This window comes from Mytilus californianus, unplaced genomic scaffold (genome assembly GCF_021869535.1).
Source record: "Mytilus californianus isolate M0D057914Y unplaced genomic scaffold, xbMytCali1.0.p SCAF_6, whole genome shotgun sequence".
NCBI classification, from domain to species: Eukaryota; Metazoa; Mollusca; class Bivalvia; order Mytilida; family Mytilidae; genus Mytilus; species Mytilus californianus.
Window position 1 is genome coordinate 39,516,630 of NW_026262712.1, and position 11,970 is coordinate 39,528,599.

The window sequence follows — 11,970 nt, forward strand, 5'->3', positions numbered from 1 at the left end:
CTTGGATTTCAAATATTCGACTTTGGGCGTTCCTCATAAAGGTAAATTTAGAAAAGCGCTTCGGACACATGCACTTTTTAACGTATTGGTTTCATGTTTCATCGATTGCACGACAATCATATATTGCCTTTTATCATTGATTTCGATTCTAAATATTGGTACCGTAGGAATACTGAATAAATGGTGTCGTAATGAACGTTGTGCTCGAAAGTGGGAAATTGTTGTTATCTGTTTTTTCATTGCTTACCCGATAAACATGCCTAATTAAAATGTAAGACCAAATATTAGTAGCTTGTAGTCAGGATAATGTTAAAAGGTAAAACTTTAACGTCCAACTCAGCAAGTTGGTCTTGTAAAATCTGAATACATCCATACCATATCAACATATAACATTAACATTATGTTCAGGCTGTTTTTTTATGAATAGTTGCCGCTGTACGTTAAGTGCCCATCTATCCACGTGTAGCTATCGACATTTTGAATAATGAGTGCCGTAAGTTTTATTGTATGAGCAACACTATGCTAATTATTTATTTGTGAGCTACTTTTCAAAATCGTAATTTGAAATAATTTTTAAAAGTGCATATCAACGATAAACATATTAGTAAGTTAAAGTGATCAATCTAAATGGTAATCTATTTTGGTTTCTCTTTGTCATATTTACTTTTTGTTTATTGTTTTAGTATAATTAAGGTGACTCATTTTATCACGTCGTGTAACACGGTAGGTATAGTGTATCGTGTGTTTCGGATCAATCCTCTTTTTTCCAGTGTAGATCAGGTTTTTTTCGAGTGATATCAGTAAACGCGAACAGACCGATTTAATGCTGTTTCGCAAATATGATAGGTGTATGCATGACTTTTCATCTTATTCTGAATACTACATATATTTTAAGCACAAACTACGCACAATTTCTATGAATTTCACTTAAAATTCAGAGTTTTACATTGTCGGGGTTTTTTCGAGAGCTACATTTTAACGTCAAGTTTTTTTAACAAACGGTCCGGGGTTTTTAAAGAAAATGTGAATAAGAAAGAAGGCATTCTTGGTATTGAAAACTACTTTTTTCCAGTTTATATTTGTAATTTAGTGACGCAACAATATTATGTATTCCCAATAAGTCACATTATCAATCACTATATATATGTTGTTGCTCCTGCGGACAAAGCCTAAATTGTTTGGCCTTTGTTTGTAAATCGTACCACTAGGAGTGTCTTGTAAAGGAATTTGGAATAAATGAGCAGTCAGGTAATCCCACATACAGAAACATATCATTTGACAAGGATGAGAATTTGGTGAATCATAAATCCTTCATGGCTTCAATGAACATTACATTGAACAGCAAATCTGAGGACTTACCTTGTTTGTATTGGATACATAACCTTCACAAAATTCCGTAAAAACAATTGTTCATTGCTGGCTCATCTAAATGTTCCACAAAGGAATTGTTCATTAGATTGACAAAAATTCTGTCCGCAGTGAAAGAGGGTCTTCAGAAATACTGTGAAACTGTTTACTGGTGTAATGGTATTAACCATATGAGTAGTGGTAAAATAGGGATAAGCCGCCAGTTGCGCAGTTGCGCAACTGTCCACTTAGCCCATTTGGTTGCGCAGCTGCCCACTTAGCCCATTTGGTTGCGCAAGCTGTCCAGTTAGCCCATTTGGTTGTGCAATGGGATATTTTGGGTTATACAACTGTCCGCTTAGCCCAATTGGTTACATAATTTATTGTTGGTGAATTAGCTTCGCTTTTATGGATGATTAACCTGTATAAGTGTTGAACTATCTGCATTTACCAACAAAACTAACACCTGATTTTCAGAATCTTTGTATGGTCGTTAAATTCAACGCAAGAAAGATAACTCTAATTGGCTAGTTGTTCTTTACATGTCTTGCATTAAGATCAGTGTCACAGCCTTCAGCTTATCATGTTAATCATTTAATGACCATTGATACAAGGAGTGAATGAATTAATAACTTATTATAACACCTTTGTATGGAATAGCAAGAAAGATAACTCTAATTATCCAGTTATCCATTACCTATCTTGCATTAAGATCAGTGTCACAGACTTAATCATGTAATGACCATTGCTACAAGAAGTGAATGAACAAACAACTAATTAAAGTTCATTATTTAATAATCTATGCATCATAAAATTTACAATCTACATAGTATAACTTTTTTATCAATTATGTTATACTGAACAAAGCATTACACATAAATATTGAACAATAATAAACCTTATATATTAAAACCCTGAGTGAAAGTTTAAAAAATCTAACACCATTCATACAAAGGGTTTGTATAAAACTATAAAAATCACAGGTTTTTTTATCATATATACATGACACTAAAAATGTTCACACTTCGACAAAATGTCTTACCCTGAGTATTAAATCATTCTTATTTGTAAATGCATTTATGATATACCACTGGAATGTAAATTGAAAAAAGAAACCACAGTTTAATACTATCATAACATATGAAAATAACACTAACAGATTTTCACCTGAAAGTAAGTTAAAAAAAACCACAGTTAATATTTTATCAAAATATATATTCATTACACTAAAAGATTTTAACATAAACCTTTTTAATAAAACCCAATATGTTATATTTCACATTAAAACTGCTAGGAAAACAACATTTCCATGTATGGTTTAAACAGTACATATTACTTAAACATGACAATATACCTGCCAGCAATGTTATTTCAGAAACAATCTTACTTCTAGGTCTGTTATTTTTAGATAGATAATCACCAATTTAACACTTAAACACTTCTAAAATGACAAGTTTTCTATGAGATACTGGTAGTATTAGAAAGAAAAACAAAGATTAAAATCTTTAGTTAATAAAACCAATTCAAATTGTTTATTTTATTTTTGAGACTGGAATATTTGTAGAATCCTTTCTGTTTATCTACCTTTAAGATAACAGTGATGCTAACCTTGGTGATTGTTACTTTGAAAATCTTGTTTAATATAGAAAAATGTTCACATGGGAACCAAGATGTCATAACTTGACAAATTTTAATTTTACTTTGAAACAAACATTAATAACCATTTTAAATCTACAGCATACAAAACAAATAGCAATACAAGATAAACAGTTTAATACCTAAAAAAAAAAACTTCTTTTAAGGATAAAGATACAAACCAGTTTGAAAACCTGCTTTCTACCCTTTAAAACAACATAAAATAAATATTAACAATCCTTTAATGTTTTAGACACCTACTATTTAACTTTTTTTTTCTACTCATCACAAAACTATTATTTTTTTAACAGCTACAGAATTATTTTTTCCTTCAAACATACATGAGTATTTTTGTTATTTTTTGTTTTGTTTTTGTTTTTAGGAAGTCTTTTTTTTTTATTTTACTACAAATTGGAAATAGTTTTTTCTGAACCCAAACTTCAAGTGGAGGTCTCAAAGTGCTGCCAAAAGCAGACCTGTCACCAAAAGAAATCTTTGATTTTACACACTCCATCATGATAAACAAACTGTTGTGAACACAAGTTGGAATGAGATAACAGCACTGTTATTATCCAAAGTATTTAATAAAATAACATTAACAATACTGGTATGTAATACTTAAACAAGAAAAAAAAACAACATGTTTATGACTAGAAATTAAAAATTATTAAGGCTTTTACAACATTCCCACAAAATAGACCACTTAGTAATTCAGATGACAAGATTACTACTAATATTTACATTACATAACATGGTGTTTACCTTAAATTACAGTTATTGACACAATATGCTTCAGCAGAAGTTATGGAGTTATATATATATATATCAACTCACTATTACTTCATTACTTTTGAAATAATTCCAAAATCTTTCACAATTTTTTTTGAGAATGTCTGTACCTTTCATATTTCACTTGGATGCATTGAAACAATGCAAACTTTGTAATTCGTGCAATATGTTTAAGGAGGAAATGGATAAATTTATAGACTGTGTTCCACTAGTTATTCAAAGACTTTTCATAGAATCATTAGTTGAGACTTTTCACTGTATAATTCATTCTCCGGGGTACATGTGGTTCTTCCACCTGTTTAAGAGAGGCGCCCAGTTTTTGGAAAGTCTCTTTACCATATGTAAAAGGATGGATACTAGTATTAGCCATCAGATAATGGAGGTTATAGTTAATGTAGCAAATGACAGGTAAGTAATTAAAATATAAAAAAAAACAACCACAATTTTCCAAATTAAAACATAAACCTTTTGTAATTACAATTCATAAATTTGAAATCTGTCTGGACACCTTCTTACACGCTGCCCCCTTCTTATCTGAGGTATAGGTTGTAGTGCTCTTCTCTGTCTATGTTGTCGTACAGGATGGTTCGGTTGTTGAACGGGTTGTGCAGGAGGGTTCGGTTGTTGAACAGGTTGTGCAGGAGGGTTTGGTTGTAGAACTGGCTGTGCAGGAGGGAGTGGCATGGGTGGCATTAAAGGGTTTCTCTGAATAATTTCTAACAGTTGTCGCCCACTGTATATAATTGTAACCAGCACTATAAGGACGACTTCTAAATAGTCTGAAATTTAAATTCTTAAAATTCAGTTATTTCAATGGAGTTTTTTAATTTTTGCCAAGTCTGAATATACACCACATCAGAATCTGTATCTATAGTTGTAACATTCCTTTTTTTTCTCCAAATCCATATAGATATCAACAATACGATTGTTATAACTGTAAGAAAGAAAAAGGAAGACCTAAATCAGTTGAAAAAAAATTAATAATTTTTAAAATGACTGGGGACTTCCTGCATAGGAAGAAAGATGCCACTTTCCACATTATGACCCCTACCACCCCTCTTGCAAAAACATCTAGTCTTTTTACACAAACACACCAACAAACCCAACAAAACTGAAATAAATATATGAAAATGTACTACATGAAAGATGAAAGAGAATTTTTTTTTTAAATAGGGGTAAACAAATATGAGCAATGAGAGAAAACCAGGACATTTTAATACATGTGTAGAACTTTTCATTCTTCGATGAAGGCTTTTATTAACTTACATTTTCCTATAAATAGAAAACATTGTAAAATGTAACATTGATTATAATATGTCTTCAATTTCACGGATTGATAACTTAGAATACATATTATCTTCTCCAAATATGTAATGTATTGACAAACTTAGTAAGATAAAACTTAGCACTATTATCATTATAAATGAACAGAGAAAGAATATTTATATATTTTAAAGTCATTGTACCTGTAACAGTGGTAACTGTAGTTGCAATCCATGCTATAGGGATCTTTGTATTCTCATTCTGAAACAATATTTACTTCATTAAAATTCTTTTTTTTTAAACTCATAAAGCTCTTAACAGACTTACATGATACAAGTTCTACATTTTTGGTTGTAATATACATGTACTAATTATTTTATCTTAACTTGAACAATTTTTTTATAACTATGCAGATATGAGTACATACATGTATATCTTAAACTCTTAACTTGAGCTATTTTTTAAACTATGCAGATATGTGAATATATATCTTAAACATTGTAGGCTAGAAAATGATGCACAATGAACAACTCAATGATCATGGTAGTGTGTACAGATTCTGGAAGTTAGCAAAGTCACTAGACATCTGTCAAATATAAAATATATGGTTATTTTTTGTTTACTTACTTTATGTAAATATATCAAATCAACAATCAATGAAACAAATCACAGTATATTGGGGTTTTTTTTTAATGAGTTTAAACATCACTTTTTACACCATGAGTAATTTCATGACAGTTAGTTTTTTTTTGATGGAGGAAACAGTAAACCTACGACATACAACTGACAAACCTTATCAAAAATGGTATAAAATTCGAACCCTAATTTTGCGACTACCCAATTGTAACCAAGATACTATATAATAAAAGTATTTAATTGTTTTAATCAACTATGGGTGTCTTGATTGAGTCAATAAACTATTTGTATTTGAATTTGATGCACATGTACCTGAGCATGCTGAGTAATGGTGCTAGTTTCAACATAACCATTGTCATGGGTAGTGCTCTCTGTGCTCATAGCACCCTGGTTGCTACTCTTAGCTTGAATTGTTGCCTCTGTGCTACCTGTAGTTACACCGTCTCTTGTTTCTGTTACCACACCGTCTCTTGTTTCTGTTGTCTTCTCTGCATTTATAATTGTGGTCTGATCACCCTGTATAAAATATTTTTCAACTATAATGGTATGTGTAATTTTACCCATACAGATCTTGAATCATACATTTTTATATAATCATAGGTATAGGAAGATGTGGTATGAGTGCCAATGAGACAAATCTCCATCCAAATAACAATTTATAAAAGTATGTCTTGGAAACCAAAATTCAGATGTAATTGTCCTTTGTTTTGTAATCATTACCCTCTTATGCTCTTAATTGATGAAAATCAAAATATCCCAACATTCTTATTTAATTTTGAGTACCAAGGGGGTAACACTCAAGTTTTGTTAGAAAGTTCAACCAAAACAACTGATTTATGTAAATAATACCTACACAAGGTGTCTGCTGCATCATGACTAGCACACTAGATGGTGCAGTCACCAAATGGCAATAACTTATTGACCCCGCCAATATCACAAATCGCTCCAGCGAGCCCCCCTCCTCAATTCTAACGTGAGCCTCCTCTGTTAGTCTATCCATGGTCACTTTCATAATTGTTCTTGATTCACGGAATACATATATTCCTGGACCTCTATAGTTGCAATTTAATTCTACAATTTCAAATGTTGAAGGATTTTCAACACCTTCACAATTGCTAGGGTTAAGTAAGAAATATGCAGCAGATGTATTTAGCATGAGCAACAAACAGAGCACCTTCATATTGTATATTTCCATTTTGTTTTCCCGCCATAAGTCAACAAAAATTGCGTAACTGGAATGTTGTTTACTTTTTTATCAATATTTATTTTTGCATATTAATATCATATTTATTAGTTTTAAACATCAGTGATTTTTCTTTTTGACACCAGTATAAAAAAATTATTTTTTAAGTGTGTTTTGGTTGATCGTGCATTATCGAGTTATTCCGACAAGCAGCGAACATTTGACATGACGTACACGAATAACTTCTGCTTAAAGCGGCATAACTCTTGATAGTCTATTAAACATTTCATTCTTTTGTTTTACTATATATATACACAGGAGGTTTAGGATTGTTTAATAATAAACATCCAGCGGTAAATATTACATATATGATCAGGGTTTTAAATAAATATATTCCTAAAGAAGAGTTTCTTTTATCATAATATTTTTAATGACAGAAATCCATCACCTTGAAAAGGTGATTTTTATTCGTTCATCTGAGTAATTTAAACATTCTATAAAGACACTTTAACGATGCAACAAGTGTCTGTGTTGAAATAGTTTTACGCAATTATCATTATATCATGAATGTGCTTAATATTGCAAACGAATTTGACATGCGATCTAGACAAAGTGAAAATGTTATAAGAAAAGTTTTTACTAGATTAACGGAAAATGAATATGTGCAGATAAGAGTGAAGTTGGAACCTCTTTCATCTCATTCAATTTTAGAAACTTTAAAAGAATCGGTTTTTTAAAAAAACAGAGAAATACCCAAACTCGTGAATGAAGTAGGAAATGAGGCAAATGCACTTTTTCGTGTTTTAAGAAATCAGGCCGTAAAATTGGAAACACGCAAGCTTTACAACATGTGGCTATCGACGATAAGACGTTTTGTTTTACCTAGCATGTGGAAATTAACTTCGCTCTGTATCGAGGCGAATGATATTACCGACTCTGATTATAACAAAAAAGGAAATTATTATAAAGTAATCAATAATGAAATTACGACTATCTACGACGGTCTGTTTCTGTTAAATTTAAACTTAAGAATAGGTTATCAACAATTAATAGCTGCAGACCACAGAAACACACCACGTGCAAGCGAATTAGAGGAATAAAAAAGATTTATTTAATAAAACCAAATAATTATATTCATCTATATTTAGTCTATAAATAATCTCTATAATATTTAGTTTATAAATGAATTTAATTTTTCGACACATTTGTGGGTGGACTTAGAAACTTCCAATAAAAAAAAAGTGTAGCTTTTAAGAGGTGTGTCAGAATATATTAGTTTAAATATAAAACCCGTATCGGATGTAATAATACATTACACGACATAATACAATTTTATTTCTTGACAAACTTTCCTTCAATTTGAAAATGGATCAGGAAACCGTAATTTTCCAACAGCGAGTTAGTCCTAAAGGAGACATACAGTATAGAGCAAAGTTTGGGCGACAGAAGGCATTTGTCTTCTGCCAGAAGGGAGGGTACTTTTATGTGGACTTATATGATAACAGATTCGGAAAGACAGACCGGATTGGTCTTGGTTTAGATGAGATAGATGCTCTCATCAAGCTGAGACCCAACTTAGAATCATTAAAGCAGTGTTTCTATGAGGTAAGCCTTTTGATTTTTATTGTGCTTGTTTTTTTTTTATCCGACAAATACAACCCTTTTATACATCATAACTTTTTTTTAGTTTACACCTTTAAATTTGTTTCTGTTTGCACTTTCATGTTGTTTTTGTTGTTTTTTTTTTTTAGTCTCTTTGGGAAGTATTTTTTTTTCGTTTTCTTGTTAGTGTATATTTATTTTTCTATAAAATTCCTCATATAAACATAAAAAGATGCGGTATGATTATCAATGAGATAACTCTCCATTTAAGACCCAAAGCAGGAACATAAACAATTATGTTTAGTCATACTTTGATTTTTTTTTCATATTCAACAGCAAAAAAATGTTCAAGAAGTAAGAAAGCAAACGCGACCACCAACACCACCAGCTGGCTTCAGCTATCAATTCAAAATTCCAACTATACCATTAGCTAACTCAACATATGCAGTTGGTCGACAACCACTACAAATAATGCAGTCAAATAAAAGACCGATCGAGGATGTTGATAACCATGGTAACCCTGATATAGTAAAGAAACCCATGCTGGTGTATGAAGATGTTTCACCAGTAACTAGACAAGACAACGAAAATGTCTTTCCCGAGGATCTAAATGAGTATCTATTTACTCCATTGTTGCAGGAATAATGAGATTTTCTCGTGTATTTTAGGAACATTGTAGTTTCCGTTCCTACTTGTGTATATCAATAGTGCAGGTGACATTTTTTTTTATACTGAACTGTAATTCTCGGAAATTTTTATGTTTTTTTTTTTTTAATTTCTATCCAATGGGAGGAAACTATCTCAGCAATATAAAGTAAGAAAAACGATAAATACATTTTTTATTACTGTTAAAATCACATATAATCATATCTACATCAATACAATATACAATCTGTTTTATTTTCTTAATTTTCAAGTTAATGTTCTTTGATTTTGTGGTGACCGAACGCATAACTTTCATTGAAATTTTTCCAATAACGCTTATCATCAAAGCTACACAGTCCCTTTTTCACTATTGTGTCTATATAAAGTTCGTGATTTTTGCTACGTATACATCTCATTGAATTGATGGTGCTTGTTTCCTCAAACAAACAGTTCTTATACATTTCATGACGCAAAGTCTTTTTAATTTCACACTTCGAAATTCCCTTCGCTACTTTCTTTTCTTTAGCGGATATGATCTGTTCGTCGTCTGTACTGTTTTCAACAACATCATACGTCAAGCTATACATTTTTGGTCTTAGACCAACGAATTCTTTGACGGGAATGCCTGAAAAATAATTGTAAGAATGATTTTAATCGAACAAAAGATAATTTTCAGTTATCCTAATATATCCTAAAATAATTTCCTAATAAAAATCAATGGTTGGAAAACCAGTTCACTCATGTTAAGATTTGTGATAATTATGTAAATTTAAAAACCATGTATAAATTTAATTGCTATGATATCTACAAAAATTCAAATTAAGTAAGCTTTAACACAAAGTAATGTTAGCTTTTCACTAAATATTGATATTAATGTACGATAAAAACAACTCGACTGACGACTTACCCCCAAGTTCATCTTTCATCTTTCCGGGTACCTTTTTGTTTTTACTGGAATGAAGATGGTGACGTTCATCATAGTTGGATGTGTCAAACAAGTCCTGAATGGAGAATATGTCTTCATAAACGTTCTCCGTCCCTATTTCATAACAAAGGGAATCTGAAATGGAAAACACTTTTGAATATTAAACTTAAAATTAATTATGATGAAAATTCTATTCACTGAAGCCAATTCATAAATTAGGTTGTCTGTAAACAATATTAAAAGAGTCAAAAAAATAAAAATAAAAAATAGAGTACATAAGCATATGTACCTGTATCAGTAAACAGCAAGTTGATGTTGTCCCCATACTTTGGCTTCATCACTTTGTAATGGAATTCATACATTAACAGTTTGGAAAGATCCAAAATTGTTTGTCCAACATAGATGGGTTTGTTTAGAAGCAGGTGCACTTGCTTATTTTGAACTCCAACCAAGTTTTCATTAAAAATTTGACATCGTTGGAATGATGGTTTTGCAACACATTTCTTGAGTTTTTCCTCAGAATGAACAAGGGCCATCGAGATTCTTTGTCTTAAATTTTCTAAACATTTACCAAACACACTGTAAAAATGAATGTATAAATATTATAAACACATAAACATATTGATATATAAATATATATATATATATATATATATATATATATTCGCAGTCCAACATTGGTTTGATTAATATTATTTAAATAAAAATGTGTATTTATAAGAAAAGAAAAGAGTAATAAAAAAAAACACATGTTATTTTAATCCATTTTAGATTATAAAAAGTAAAGAAACACTTTTATCTGACACTGAATCTTCAATATGAGACAAAAAGTTTACCTGTTACACATTAATTTGAAAAAATCTTTTTCAAAATCGTTTTTTGCATGTTTTCTCATGTTGGCAATGAAATCTATGTAGGTTTTCAACCATGCCGTTTGGTGAAATCCTAAGATCCTGCGTATTTTGGTAACCTTCATTCCCAGTTACACATACAACTGTAGGTTTCTGTAATGTACTACATAATTTTTCTTGTCCTTCAGGGTGGGAATTAGTTTTTTTGTTTTAACTCGAGATTGTTTTTTTCCAGTAAGTTTTTCCCAAAGTTGTTTACTATAGGGTGACAGGTCTTGGTCTTCCACAATCTGATGTTCTGGTGCTAAAGGATAACAGTTGTGTAAATCGTGTAGATGTGTAGGATATTCTAAGTCGACTTCTAAAATGTAGCCTTCTTCGGCATCTGGTGCAATTTTTTGCAATTCAAAGTTCTGTATTTCCTATTCAGACAGAAAATGCAAGAGTCCAGTGGGTAATGGTTGAGACATGGCCCATCCGTAGAGGTTATTAGCGTCTAGGTACATGATGTGATTTTTCTCTTTGGATTCATCGAAATCATTCAGATATTCATGATTGCCTCGACTGTATTTTTTGGTGACCATACTGACTCCGCCGCGCGTTCCGATTTCAATCATATTGTACATAAGAGGGTCGGTGATTAAATCTAAACAGACGCCACTCATTTTTAGTGCAGATTGCCATGCTAATCCTGGACTGGTATAAAAATGACTGGCATCCAGTTTATAATTTTCTAAGGTCATGTCTCTAAATCGTTCAAATACATCACATAATAGTAATGTATCTGTAAGAACATACAAGTCATGAAATTCCCCTAAATTTTTTATATGGAGTGAGTCCCACACAGTTTGGGCATGTTTATACTTTTCATCAGAGATATGTTCTTTGGTTAAAGAGTTGTAGAAAGCTTCTTTTGAAGGTAATTCAGTTTCATTGAACTTTTCTTCACAGTCAATGTAGTCGTAACAGTATTCGTTTTTCTGTAGTAGGAGTTTAGCTATTTCAGCATTTGGGAAAGCTTTCTGAAATTGTTTAAAATGTTTCAACCCATCCACAGCTAAATTATCAACCAAGGATTCTAAGGAACTGGTCAT